The sequence below is a fragment of the Aquarana catesbeiana genome, linkage group LG07 (assembly GCF_042186555.1).
Source record: "Aquarana catesbeiana isolate 2022-GZ linkage group LG07, ASM4218655v1, whole genome shotgun sequence".
In the NCBI taxonomy this organism is placed as follows: domain Eukaryota; kingdom Metazoa; phylum Chordata; class Amphibia; order Anura; family Ranidae; genus Aquarana; species Aquarana catesbeiana.
Genome location: NC_133330.1, coordinates 126,308,679 through 126,322,713, shown reverse-complemented (window position 1 = coordinate 126,322,713; position 14,035 = coordinate 126,308,679). Strand labels below are relative to the sequence as shown.

At 46.4% G+C, this 14,035-nt stretch overlaps 1 protein-coding gene and 1 long non-coding RNA gene across 3 annotated transcripts in view; one reads left to right on the top strand and one right to left on the bottom strand.

Moving 5' to 3' along the window:
* DDX47 (DEAD-box helicase 47) overlaps window positions 1-14,035 on the bottom strand; it is a 582,234-nt gene that overhangs the window by 472,544 nt on the left and 95,655 nt on the right. The gene's annotated exons all lie outside the window — the stretch shown is intronic.
* LOC141103265 (uncharacterized) overlaps window positions 8,642-14,035 on the top strand; it is a 174,210-nt gene continuing 168,816 nt past the window's right edge. The window contains exon 1 of the long non-coding RNA XR_012235275.1: window positions 8,642-8,830. This is a non-coding gene — a long non-coding RNA (uncharacterized lncRNA). The remainder of the gene's footprint in view (window positions 8,831-14,035) is intronic.

The window sequence follows — 14,035 nt, the reverse complement described above, 5'->3', positions numbered from 1 at the left end:
TTTTATAACTGTAACCGGTTCCAGGTTCGGGTCTCTCAAAATGCGATGGCATCTTGGGAGACCCTGTGAAAGTGTGCCTAGTCTGTGCAATGCTGTACCCTACGCTAATACTCAACTAGTGTATGGTAGCGTTCAAAACATTCACCAATGCAAAGACCAGGATTGTCAGGACAGAAGGGACAATAATAGCGGGTGTCACGCCTATATCCGCGTTTGCTGCAGACACAACATCTTTTTGGGGGGGGTTCGTTGGGTAGGGGTACTCGGGAGCACATAAAAATGCCTCTCATGCAGCCGACTGCATTTCGTTGGGGGATGTGAATGGGGGAAGTACGGGCGCTGCAGAAGTGGTGGGTTCCCAATTAGGATTGGCGAATGCAGCAGGAAGGGCACTATGGGCACGACGGGCCTGTGTTTGTCTTTTTGGTGGCAGCGGGACACTACTTGTGCTTGTCACCTCACCAGCTTGAACTGCACTTATGGGACTCGCCACGTCACCAAGTGTTACTGCAGTGCTGGTTTGACTACGACCGGGGTGTACTAGGCCGCTGGTGCTTGCCAGTTCAATAAAAAGCTTCCAAAAAAACTGTTAGCGATCGCAGGGATCAGGCCTGACTCTGCGAACGCTGCAGTAATGCGTTTAGTGTTTTGTAAGTGACAGTGATCGATCGATACTGCACTTGGGTGGGCTGGACTGGGCCGGGCGGAGGGGCAAAACGCAGGTGCTAGCAGGTATCTGGGTTGATCCCGCTAACACTGCGTTTTTGGGAACCCTAAACTGCTGGGGACGCTAGTATAGATCTGATCTGATCGGATCAGATATTGATCCGTTCAGATACTATACCACTAAAGGAGGCGTATGCTGCGTGCGTGGGTGTTAGCGGTACTGGCGCTAACCTGACGCTGCCTGGGGCCGGTGCTTGCTAGTTCACCAAAATGCTACCAAAAAAACTGTTAGCGATCGCAGGGATCAGGCCTGACTCTGCGAACGCTGCAGTTATGCGTTTAGTGCCTTGTAAGTGTCAGTGATCGATCGATACTGCACTTGGGTGGGCTGGGCTGGGCCGGGCGGAGGGGCACAACGCAGGTGCTAGCAGGTATCTGGGCTGATCCCGCTAACACTGCGTTTTTGGGAACCCTAAACTGCTGGGGACGCTAGTATAGATCTGATCGGATCAGATATTGATCCGATCAGATACTATACCACTAAGGGAGGTGTACGGTGCGTGCGTGGGTGTTAGCGGTACTGGCGCTAACCTGACGCTGCCTGGTGCTTGCTTGCCAGTTCACCAAAATGCTACCAAAAAAACTGTTAGCGATCGCAGGGATCAGGCCTGACTCTGCGAACGCTGCAGTTATGCGTTTAGTGTTTTGTAAGTGACAGTGATCGATCGATACTGCACTTGGGTGGACTGGGCGGAGGGGCAAAACGCAGGTGCTAGCGGGTATCTGGGCTGATCCCGCTAACACTGTGTTTTTGGGAACCCTAAACTGCTGGGGACGCTAGTATAGATCTGATCAGATCAGATATTGATCCGATCAGATACTATACCACTAAGGGAGGCGCATGCTGCGTGCGTGGGTGTTAGCGGTACTGGCGCTAATCTGACGCTGCCTGGGGCGACGCATATCACCGCCGGGCGATCAGGGGGCTAAACCTTTATTAGGTAATAAACGGCGGGTGCCCTGACACTATAAAAAATAAACGAACTAACCTGTGTCACCCGTAACGGTTATACGGTGATCAGTGGTGAAAGGGTTAACTAGGGGGCAATCAAGGGGTTAAAACATTTATTAGGTAGTATATGGGGGTCCCTGTCACTATAAAACGCTGACGGCGAACCTAAATATTTACCTCACTAACTAGCGTCACCAGCGACACTAATACAGCGATCAGAAAAATGATCGCTTAGCAACACTGGTGACAGGGGGTGATCAAGGGGTTAAAACTTTATTAGGGGGGGTTAGGGGGGTACCCTAGACCTAAAGGGGGGTAATATTCACTGTCCCAACACTGTAACTGTCACAAACTGACACTATGCAGTAATCAGAAAAAAAAAAAAAAAAAAAAAAAAAAACCTGCTGGTGTCAGTTTGTGACAGGGGGGGGGGGGTGATTGGGGGGGGATCGGGGGGGGGATCGGGGTGTTTTGTATGCCTGGCATGTTCTACTGTGTGTGTGTGTTGTGCACTCACATTGATGTCTTCTCCCCTCGGCGCTGGAACGGAAAATACCGAGCCGAGGGGAGATGACATCATTTCCTTTGCTGCTGTTTAGCATACAGCAGCAAAGGAGTGTTCCCATTGGCCGGCGGCGATCGCGAGGGGGGGGCCACGAACGGATGGCCTCCCCCTCATCTCGGATCGCCGGGGAACAGAACGGGACCGCTTCGGGCACCGGGGGGGGGTCCGATCGGACCCCCCACCCGCGAGAGGCAAATCACGTACATGTACGTGATTTTGCCTGCCCGTGCCGCCTTGCCGACGTAAATCGGCGTTAGGCGGTCCTTAAGTGGTTAAGCATGATCATCGCACTATTGAGAGCACAGACTGGTTTCGTGCAGATAAAGGTACATTGAGGAAAATTTCTGCCAGATCTATGCATCGGATCAAGAGAGCAGCTGCTAAAACACCATTACATAGCAGCAAACAGATATTTGAAGCTGCTGGTGCCTCTGGAGTCCCACGGACATCAAGGTGTAGATTTCTCCAGAGTCTTGCAACTGTGCATAAACCTTCCATTCCGCCACCACTAACCAATGCTCAGAAGCAGAAACAGATGCATTGGGCAGAAAAATACATGAACACTAATTTTCAAACAGTCCTGTTCACTGATGAGTAGCGTGCAACCATGGATGGTCCAGATGGATGGAGTAGTGGATGGCCACCCTGTTCCAACAAGGCTGCCACGTCAGCAAGGCAGTGGTGGAGTCATGTTTTGGGCCGGAATCATGGGAAGAGAGCTGGTCGGCCCCTTCAGGGTCTGCAAAGGTATAAAGATGACCACTGCAATGTGGAGTTCCTGACTGACCACTTCCTTCCCTAGTACAGAAGGGAGAACTATGCTTTCCATAATAAAATAATCTTCATGCATGACAATGCACCATCTCATGCTACAAAGAATACCTCTGCATCAATCTCTGCTATGGGGATAAAAGGAGAGAAAGTCATGGTGTGACCTCCATCCTCCCCTGACCTCAATCCTATTAAGAAACTTTGGAGCATCCTCAAGCAAAAGATCTAGGAGGGTGGGCGTTAGTTTACAGCCAAACAGCAGCTCTGGGAGGCTATTCTGACATCTTGCAAACAAATTCAAGCAGAAACTGTCCAAATAATATATAGATATAGATATAGATATATACACACACTCAAAGCGTCCGCAAGTTCTTTCACAGATAACAGATCTTTACATTGTTGACATTTCTTCCTCAGTGGGATCTGCTATGCAAGTTCTGCACATAGGCTTTGGCCAAGAATCTGAGGAGATTTTTGCACAAAAGGGCATTTCCTTTGAACTGGGGGGACATTTAGCTTTTGCTTATGTCTTGACCTAAAAAGCAAACCTACAGAAAACACACAGGACCACACGTCACCCAACCTGCAGGGAAATCTACATATATATAACCTCAAGGGAGACAACCCCCCACCTAAGACATCCAGGGAAAGAAAAAAAAAGGGTCCTCCGAAAGTGCAGTAGACCAGCCGCCCCCGACAGACCCCCTGTCCAGACTGTAAGGCCCAAGCGCCCTCACCTCCGGCCCTGCAGTCGCAGGCCCCACCCTGCAAGGGAAGGACAGCAGATACACAAAAATATACATCCCATTTGGGGAAGATAGGGGCACCACTGTACCCTTCTTACCCGGGCCTGGCCAGTGCTTACGGTGCCTGCTTTTGCCGATGCTGCTGGTCTCTCCTCCATCTTGTAGAGAGTGCAGCCAAATACTGGAGAACAGTTTGTTTTTAAATTTGTTCCAGTGTCCTCACGCTCCGAAGGACTAGAAACGGAGGAACTGGCCTACGGACCCACCCCCTGAACTTTGAGTTCCAGGCGGACAGAACCGCTGCCGCCATGCACTTGCAGGAAGTCCCGCCTACCAAAACCAACATCACCCGCTGGCCGGGACCCGGGTCTGACATGGGGACTGCCGTGAGCCGCGGCCCCCCCGGGCAGACAGACCTGGCCCTTCCTGCAGGCCGTTGCTCCCCCGAGCTAGAAAGGCAGGAGGCTCCGGAATACCCTCCTCTCCCTACCGAGGGTGGTGCTGGGATGGTCACCAAAAGAAAAACCACCAAGAGGTAAGCCTACCCCCCCCCCTCCACCTGGAGAGAGCACAGCCCCCCTACTTAGTTTCCTGCAGCGCTTCCACCATGGCAGAGGAAACGCAGTAACTGGGGCGATGGTGGATGAGGAGGGATTTTAAAGACTGCAAGTGTTTCCTGGGAAAGTAGGCAGAGCTATGCTCTCTCCAGGTGCTGTTCTGAAAGGAAATTTATTTGAGATAAAGGCATTTATCTAGGTAGGGGTATAGCACCAGATTAGAGTCCCCAAATACTAATGTTACCCTTTTGTGAAGGGCACATTACTATTATTTGAATACTCTAATCAGGTCCTGCAGTAGGTGGGTGAAGTAGTGAATGGGGTTTGTGTTGAGAGCATTATAAGAAACCACAGCGACCTTGGAGTCTTGGAGGTAACCAGACAGGAGCAAGTATCTATCTTCTGGGATTCTAAGTTCGATCGGGTGAACAAAAGGTGAGCTACAAGGAAATGCAATTAAACCAACGTGCTTAGCTAGGGTAGCAGTTGAGTAGATTTGTGGGTATTGTGAGCGGCAATGTGTTTCCTAAAGGCAAACCATATGAGTTCTTAAATTCCTTATTCCACAAAGACCTGTGATACCTGCTCGTTACACAGATCACGGCACAAGAGCTTAGTCCACTCACCAAGTGTCTGAGACACAAGTGCCATGGCCAAAACTGTGGCCTTCCTATCCACAGAATCCTTGAAGTAAGATGAGCCTTCCACCAGCATTACAGTTGAGATGGGAGTATCCAGGGCAGGAGGAGAGGTCCACTTCTTAAGGAGGGTCCCAACAAAGGGGATAACACACCGAAAATCGTTTTGGTACCACAACAGGCTGCTTCGGGCATTCCCGATCCTTGTAGATAAGATTGTCAGGTAGGTTAAGGAAAAACCTTAGTGGCACAAGCCGCCTTGTGAGTGACACTTCCTAGCAGCCCCTGGTGCATCCTCAGTTCTTAAGGTCTCCCGCACAGATGTATTGAGTGCAGCCACCAGCGTCTTTTCATGTGCAGCAACAGAGGCAGATTGTCCTCACTATCTGAGACCATGTCCTTTGGGTCCACAGTGAACACTGGACCCGCAGCGGCCAAGCCAGCCTTCAACTTGAATCATCTGGAGGCGGGGGGGGGCCTTGGAGATGTGGAGTTGGGCAGGGAGGGTTTCTTAAAATGGCCGCCATAGCTACAGGAAAATAGCCATTGGCGGCTGGAGGAAACATAACAACCGCTCCGCCCCCCCCCCTCCCCCCCAACATGCCAGGGAGCTGGAAAAAAGGAGGTGGCCAAGCTATCCATGTGAAGGGGAGGAGAAAACTCCACACTGCTGACCACCTTGGGGAGTACCTGCAACCTACCACCAACTGTCTTTTGTCTACTTGCTGATCCAGTAAAGGATGTGGGTAGCAGTCCCAAGACCGATCAACCTCTTAATAAGGTGCAGGGCTGTCAACCAGGGGAACATTGTGACATAGACGTCAGATGCGTACCTGCTAGAGGTTTAACTTGCCAGCCACTTAGTCCAGGACAGGGCTGTTGCAGTGGACCCAGCACATAGCTAAAAGGTCTTAAGCGCTTTCTGGCCAGACTGGTGTGACTACTGAATTTAAATAATCCAGCCTGTCGCCCAGCTCAGGTAATTGAAGATCTCCACGGGGGAAAAAAAAAAAAAAACACAGAAAAATAAGACAATAGAATCACAGGTTCCAGCAGAGAACTAAGTTTTACTACTGACACTAGGCAGAAAGAACTGAGCTTCTTATAGCAGAGAAGGAGTTTACTATCAACTAGGATTGCCCATAAGTAGCTTTTTTTGCATAGTCAAGATTATTATGTGATGTGTCAATGAATGAAAGAGAAATTGGAGTTTTGACATACCTGTAAATTCCAGATCAGGCAGCAGACAGACAAATGCATTACATTCAGGAGATTGGACACTTGCAAAAGCTTTGCTGGGTATGCCCCCAGTGCACCCATATAGCCCCACCCACTTTGCAGGACTCCAGTTTTGTAGCAAGCAATAAGGTTTAACAGAACAGGAGAGGAGGGACCCATGTCCTATACTGCTCTCCAAGATATAAAATATACAATTAAACAGAGCTGCACGATTCTGGCCAAAATGAGAATCACAATTTTTTTGCTTAGAATAAAAAGAGCACGATTATCTCACGATTCTCGCTACGTAAAATCTTTTGCATTATACAAAATAAATTGGGCTAACTTTACTGGTTATTTTTTTTATATTCATTTAAGTCATTTTCCCCCAAAAAAGTTGCATTTGAAAGACCGCTGAGCAAATACAGTGCGGCAAAATATTGCAACAACCACCATTTTATTCTCCAGGGCAGCGAACCTTTTTCAGCCCGAGTGCCCAAACAGCGACACAAAACCAACTTATTTATTTCAAAGTGCCAACATGGAATTAAACCTACTAGCGGCTCTGTACAGAGGATGGGACTGATCATCCCTCTGAATGAGCCCTAAGGGACCAAAAATGTACAATTCTGCCCAGAAAAAACTTTTTCTGCTTTTTCAAAGGAGTGCGTTGTGCTCAGAATACAGGGATCGGGGGGTGATGTGAAGGCCAATAGAGGACACTGCTATGGGGATGACCCTTCCTAAAGCAGTGTCCTCTGGCCCCTTCACATACCCACCACATACACAGAAGTGTCCTCTGCGCCCCCCTTTCCCCCATAGCACTGTCCTACCTGTGTATGTGCAGACAGAGTCCTCCACATTGTCATGCTTTAGCGCTCTTCGCCCAAGCCCCTGCATAGGAAGCTGCTATCCTATTGGCCTCAAAGTCCAGGAAGGGAGGAGTCATTCTTCTCTTCCTCTGTATCGCGGCGCTGCTTACAGAGGCAGACACTCAGTGTCCTTCCCACTGGGCTGCCCTCAGTGCATGCAGGGAGGGTTTTGCTTACATCTGCCGCCCCCACTGCCTGTTCGATCGCACTGATGATAGGAAGCGAGCGGACTCCTCCGCGCCTGCACTGCCAGTGCAAGAGGCTACCTTGCTGGGGGATTCCCTCCCCTATCCTGGCAGCGCACTGAGTGCCCACAGAGAGCGCTCAGCGTGCCAGCTGTGGCACGCGTGCCATAGGTTCGCCATCACTGCTCTAGGGTCTCTAATAAAAAATATATATAATGATTGGGGTTCTAAGTAATTTTCTAGCAAAAAAAAAAAAAAAATAAATAAAAAAAAATATTTTAACTTGAATCCAACAAATGTCAGAAAAAGGTTTAGTGTTTAAGTGCTTAAACTTTCTTCATTTACACACAAGTCTATTCCATTAACAAAATTGTTACAATGTTTATACTTAAGTTACACTGCTAAAGAATGTTGTGATACTTGGCAGACTGCCCTTTTATCTTCTTCCTTTGACGGCTGTGGCTTCAGGAGAGCAGAGAAAATTCTCTGCATAGACAGAATCGTGAAATACTTGTCAAGATCGCAATAGGGAAAAAAAAAAAAAAATCACGAGAAGCATTTTTGACAATTAATCGTGCAGCTCTACAATTAAGTCTAAATTACAGTTATCTTCATCGTACAATACAAGACACAGAACCTGTATTCATAGGCCATGAGACATTACCAATCAGCAAATCGAGTGATCAGCAACGGCAAACAGGCCCACAAGGAAACAAAGTTCAAAGACGCAAAACTTAAGCTTAGTCTGTATGTGGGGTATTAGTACTTTCCTCTCAGTGACTTAATAAACTTATCATGAATTTCACTGAACAAGTGTTAACCATTGAAAAGCATGCCTAAAAGATGCCTTTTCAAAGGCAGACCAAGCCTGTAAAACCACAAAAATCTGCCCATGTGCACAGAAATCTGCCATCCTAGAGTTCCAGCAAATTAGATTCTCCAGGGCATTAACGAAAAAATAGCAGCGCCAAACCATAATTATTTTTTGTTGCACCTTGTTTTCACTCTCCTCTTTTGCTCCCTATGGATATACTCTGATGATTTGTTAAATTAGTTTCAGAGGTGCTCTTTTTAAGGATCATCGGTGTTAAAGTGGATGTAAACCCAGAAATTTATATTTACTGTAGAGTATAAGATTTGCTATCATTTGAGCCCAGACTTGCCACACAGAGTTAATCCATCTCTGAGCAATCCCCTTTTATTGTTCAGTGAGACAATTCTTGACAAACAGAGCTTGCTGTGAGTGACAGGTGATTTACATCTGTGCACTAGCCTAAGACACGTGCAGTACTTTTTCATTCCCTCCCCCACTCCTTTCTTCAGCAGCTCTGCAAGGATTGGCTGTTCCACACCTCGGCATGATTTTACATGCTGAAGTCATGTGGTTACTTTCCTGTCTTTTCACTGGATGTTAGAGATCATAGCAGAAGTTCAGCTGAAGTTCAGTGTTAGACACACAGAGAAAATGAATATTGACAAGGGGAGTGTAGAGGTGGGCTGACATCACAACTCCACCCACCGAGCTCCAGACAACAGACCAACCAACAGAATATGCCGTTTTTCCGGGTCTAATAACAGACAGAGGGGAGACATTTGACAGGTAAAGATACATGCAGGAGGCATGTATATCCTTATAGATAACCCCTATGGCAGTAGTTTAGAAAGGATGACATTGGGTTTACATCCACTTTAACATCAACCCTTAATACATAGATATAGGCTTTGCACTCTCTTCTACTTTTAAAGATACAAAAACATGCATCTTGTTTGATCTTGACTGTATAATGGAATTGAGGGCTGTTTTCCTACTACATATGTATATGGTCTGATTTTTCTTGAGAATTGTATTCTTACTATGCATTACCCACATATGCAGGCATGGATATGATCAGGCTCCTCTGACCTCTTTGTATTTTACTAACATGTTATCACTTTTATTGTGACTGCAAAATCAATAGAAAAAGAACAAACATAAAAATAGCAGTGCCAAAGGCTCAAAATGCAGGTCCAGAAAAATTGGTTATATAAAAAGGGAAAAAAAAAAAAAAAAAAAAAAAAAGAAAAAAACCTTAGTTAGACTTACCAGTGACGGTATTTCTACGAGCCTTTCAGGACAGCACCTTGGAGAGAGCGCAGCTCCACCTCTTGATAGGAAACACTGCGTGACAACGCCCCTTTAAAAAGCAGCTGCTTCCACCATGCCCTCAGTTGTTACCGAGAAATCCTCCGACATGCTGGAAAATATAATCAGACAATTACCAGGTCCTATAATTATACTTTACATATGATAACGAAGGGAGGGAAGCAGGCTGCTGTCCTGAAAGGCTCGTTGAAATACCGTCACCGGTAAGTCTAAGGTTTTCTCCCTTCGCCTTTCAGGACAGCACCTTGGAGAGGATAACCGAGAAACTTACTTCAGGGTGAGACTACTGCCTGTAAAACCTTCCTACCAAAATGATTGGTCCGAGGCTGATAGTAGATCCAAGCGGTAGTGCCTTATGAAGGTCGAAAAACTGGACCATGTGACAGCCTTGCAGATTTGCTCAGTAGATGCCCCGGCCCTTTCTGCCCATGATGCCACTACTGCTCAAGTAGAATGAGGTAATACCCCTTCCGGAGGTTCCAGACCCAAAGATTTGTATGCCTCTTTAACGGCTTGCTTTAACCATTTTCCGAGGGTGCTCTTGGAAGCTTTACCTCCTTTGTGAGTACCTTCCATTAAAACAAAGAGTGAAGATGACTTTCTGATTTACTTTGTTCTTTCCAGATATTTAAGCAGACACCTCCTGACATCAAGGGTATGGAAAGCTTCTTCTCCTGCCTCCGAAGGTAAAGGACAAAAAGTAGGGAGAATGATTTCCTGTGTACGGTGAAAAACTGAAGCAACCTTTGGTAGAAATGCTGGACCCGTCCTTAAGACTACCCTATCCCGTAGACCTCTCATAAAGGGCTCTTTAATTGAAAGGGCTTGTAATTCACTAATTCTACATGCGGAAGTTACTGCTACCAGTAAAATAGTCTTTAACATCAAAAAAACTTAATGATGCTTCTTCTATGGGTTCAAACGGTGCCTTAGTCAGTCCCTGAAGAACTAAAGATAAATCCCATTTGGGAAAACAACAGGTCTAGGCTTTACCTTTGCCATTGCCCTAAAAAATCTGATTAGTAAAAAGGTTCCCCTGACAGGGTTCTTTCCAAAAAAACTGATAAAGCAGCTACCTGCGTCTTGAGCGTACTTGCTGCTAACCCCTTCTCCAATCCCTCTTGAAGAAATTCCAAAACTGAAAACGTGGTATGAAAATCAAAGTTTTTACTGGAACACCAAGAATTATAGATCTTCCAGACTTTAAAGTAATTGTCTCTCGTCACTTTTTTTCTACTTGCAAGAAGGGTAGAAATAAGCTTCTCTGATAAACCCTTCTGTCTTAAGATTTGTTCTTCAGAAACCAAGCTGTTAGTTTCAGATAAGCTGGATCCGGATGGAGAATCTGGCCCTGACTCAACAGAACTGCCCTGATTGGTAATCTCCAAGCAGGTTTCATTGAAAGGTTCATCAAGGTTGAAAACCAGGGTCTTTTCGGCCAATAAGGAGCTATTAATATTAGCTCCATGGACTCCAATCTGAATTTGGCTAACACCTTCGGTATCAGTTGAAACGGGGGAAAAGCGCAGTACAGATGAAGTCCCACTTGTGGGCTAACGCATCTACTCCGAGAGCTTGATACTGTCTCTGAAGAGAGAAGAAGACTGGTATTTTTGCATTTTCCTGTTTTGCAAAGAGGTCCACCTGGGGATAACCCCAACTCCTGGAAATTGTTTCGAATAATTCCTGATTGAAAAACCACTCTGCTTCCCTTATTTCTTTCCTGCTGAGATCTGCTAAGGTGTTTTCCGTCCCCTTCAGATGGACTGCTGATAGAGAGGCCACATTGTTCTCTGCCCATCTTAGGATCTGATGAGCTAGACCCATTAGAGTTCTGCTTTTTGTGACCCCTTGCTTTGTTAAATATAATACTGCCGTCATATTGTCTGACAATATTTGTACATGTTGATTCACTAGAAATTCCTGGAAGGAGAGGAGGCTTAGGCGAACAGCCTTTAACTCTCTCCAATTTGAAGATCTTCTCGCCTCTGGCTTGGTCCAAACTCCCTGAATTGTTTTCTCTTCCAGATGAGCTCCCCATCCACTGGCATCTGTAGTCAGCCTTCTGGTTACCGGAAAGGCCCAAGGAAGCCCATTTGAGATGTTTCCTTGGTTCCTCCACCACCAGAGCGATCTTTTTGCTCTTGCCCCCATGTTGAATTTCTTTACAGAGGTTCCTGGTATGACCAATTCATCAGAATATCTGATTGCAGAGGACGAGCATGCAACCTGGCCCACTGTACCGAAGGAATTGCCGCGGTCAACAGTCCCAGAGCGGACATGGCTTGATTACAGAGATCTCTGCGTTGGATTGAAGTGTTTTCAGGGTCAACTGCATCTTCTCTATTTTCTCCTGGGGTAGAAAAATGTTCTGTTCTATCGAGTCTATTTCATACCCCAGAAACCTTACCCTTTGAGATGGTATTAGGTTTGACTTCTGAAGATTGAGAAGCCATCCCAAACTTTTTAGATGTGTTTGAACTGTCTGTAGGTTGACCTCTACTTGACCCTTTGAGTCGGCAAACAGTAGCAGGTCGTTCAAATAGGGTACTATTGAAATCCCCTTCAGCCTCAGGGGCTCCAAAGATTACGCCATCACCTTTGTGAATACCCTGGGGGAGGAGGAAAGTCCAAAAGGCAGAGCCCGAAACTGCAGGTGCCAAATATCCCCCCCCCAGATTGACTGCGAGACGCAGGAATCTTTGTGATGGGGGCGCTATTGGTATATGGAGATAGGCTTCTCCCAAAGCGATGGAAGCCATATGACATCTGGGGGTTATTAAGTTCCTCACTGAGAAAATCGTATCCATCCTGAATTTTTTTTATTTTATAGATTGATTTAGAACCTTCAAAATTGAGAATCAGGCAGAACTTTCCTGATGGCTTTTTGACCAGAAAAATGTGGTAGTAAAACCCCTTCCCCTCTTGATCTTTCGGAACCTGGAAAATGATCTTCTGTTGCATCAGTTCCTCTAACAGAGACTTCATGGCCAGAGCCTTTTCCTGATCCTTTGGCAGGTTTGTGATGTAAAACCGATTTGGGGGGCTTTGTGAGAATTCCAATTGATAACCCTTTTTGATTAACCCCATAACAAAAGGACTCTGTTGTTTTTTCCCAAATTGGTAAGAAGTCCTGTAGTCTCCCTACTACTAGATGGTCATTGTTTTTTTAGGGGTTTGTTCCTCTACCTCTCTGAGAAGACCAGGGTCTCTTCTGTGTCTGGTGCTTTTCCTTATCGGCTTGTCGAAAAGGACAAAAATTTTTCCTCTGCTTTATCATTTTCTTCTTCTGTGGGAAAGCTTTCTTCTTATCTGCTGTCCTGTCAAGGACAGTTTCCAATTCTGGTCTGAACATCAGGTCTCCTGAAAAGGGAATTCCGCAAAGTTTTACTTTAGAAGCTGAATCCCCTGGCCAGGTCTTTAGCCAGAGTGCTCTTCTTGCTGAGTTAACAAGCGCAGAGGACCTGGCTGACATCCTGATAGAGTCTGCAGAGGCATCTGCCATATATTTTACTGCTTTAAGCAGGGTAGGGAAGGACTCCAATAAGTCTTTTCTGGGAGGTACCTGCAACCACATGATTTTTAAGTTGATCTAACCAACACTCCAAATTCCTAGCCACAACTGTAGCCGCCATTGCTGGCTTAAGATTAGCTAGAGATGAGTCCCAGGCTTTCTTCAGTAGCCCATCTGCCCTCTTATCCATAGCATCTTTGAGAATACCCATATCCTCAAAAGCTAAATCAGTTTTCCTAGATACTTGAGAAAAAGCAGCATCTATCTTAGTTTTTTTATTCCACAACAGTTCTTCATTCTCCTCAAAAGGAAACCTCCTTTTGAGGGCTTTAGAAAAGAACTGTCCTTTCTCTGGATCCTTCCATTCCTTTTTAATAGTGTCTATTAACACTTTATGCACAGGGAACACCCTGTGTCTAATTTCCACCAGCCCCAAGTACATCTTGTCATGCACGGACAGCTGGGCTTTTTCTTCCTGGATCTCCAGGGTAGTATAAATTGCCTTGAGTAATTCATCCACCTCCTCAAGTGAAAGCTTATCTAGATGATCTTGTCTCTTCTTCCACCTCCTCCTCCTCAGAATCAATGGTTGAGGGTGGAATGCTTTCCCTTTCCTCCTCCGACTCACTTTCCATCTGTCTGGAAGTGGACTGAGGGAAACTGGAGTGAGAACTCGGTTCTTGGCTGGAACTCTGGCCGCGCTTCACAAGGGAACGCACTGTCCCTAGGGCCTCTGCTAATTCTTTCCTCACAGAAGATAAGAGTTCTTTGCACTCTTGTGAGGACTCTTCTTTTACTAAATCTGCAATGCAGGATTTGCACAGTGGTTTGGGCCAAGAGTCCCTTAAAGGATTTTTGCACGAGGGGCACTTTCTCCCTGTTCTCTGATTTGGCAGTAGCTTTCTGAAACAGAGAAACAGGAGAAAGCCAGGTCCTTAGAACTAAGGCCTCAGAGAAAAGTAGTACCCCCAGCCAACACCCAAAGTGCCCAGAGTCTCACTCCTTTGCTGAGCTGCTAATGGAAAAATTTTACCCCATAGCAGACAGCAGCAGGCTTTGAACCACATAAAGATAAAAACACGCAGTGACACAAAAGGAAAGAGGTGCCATCGCACCTCTCCTACCCGGGCCCGGCCGGGAACCTAGGC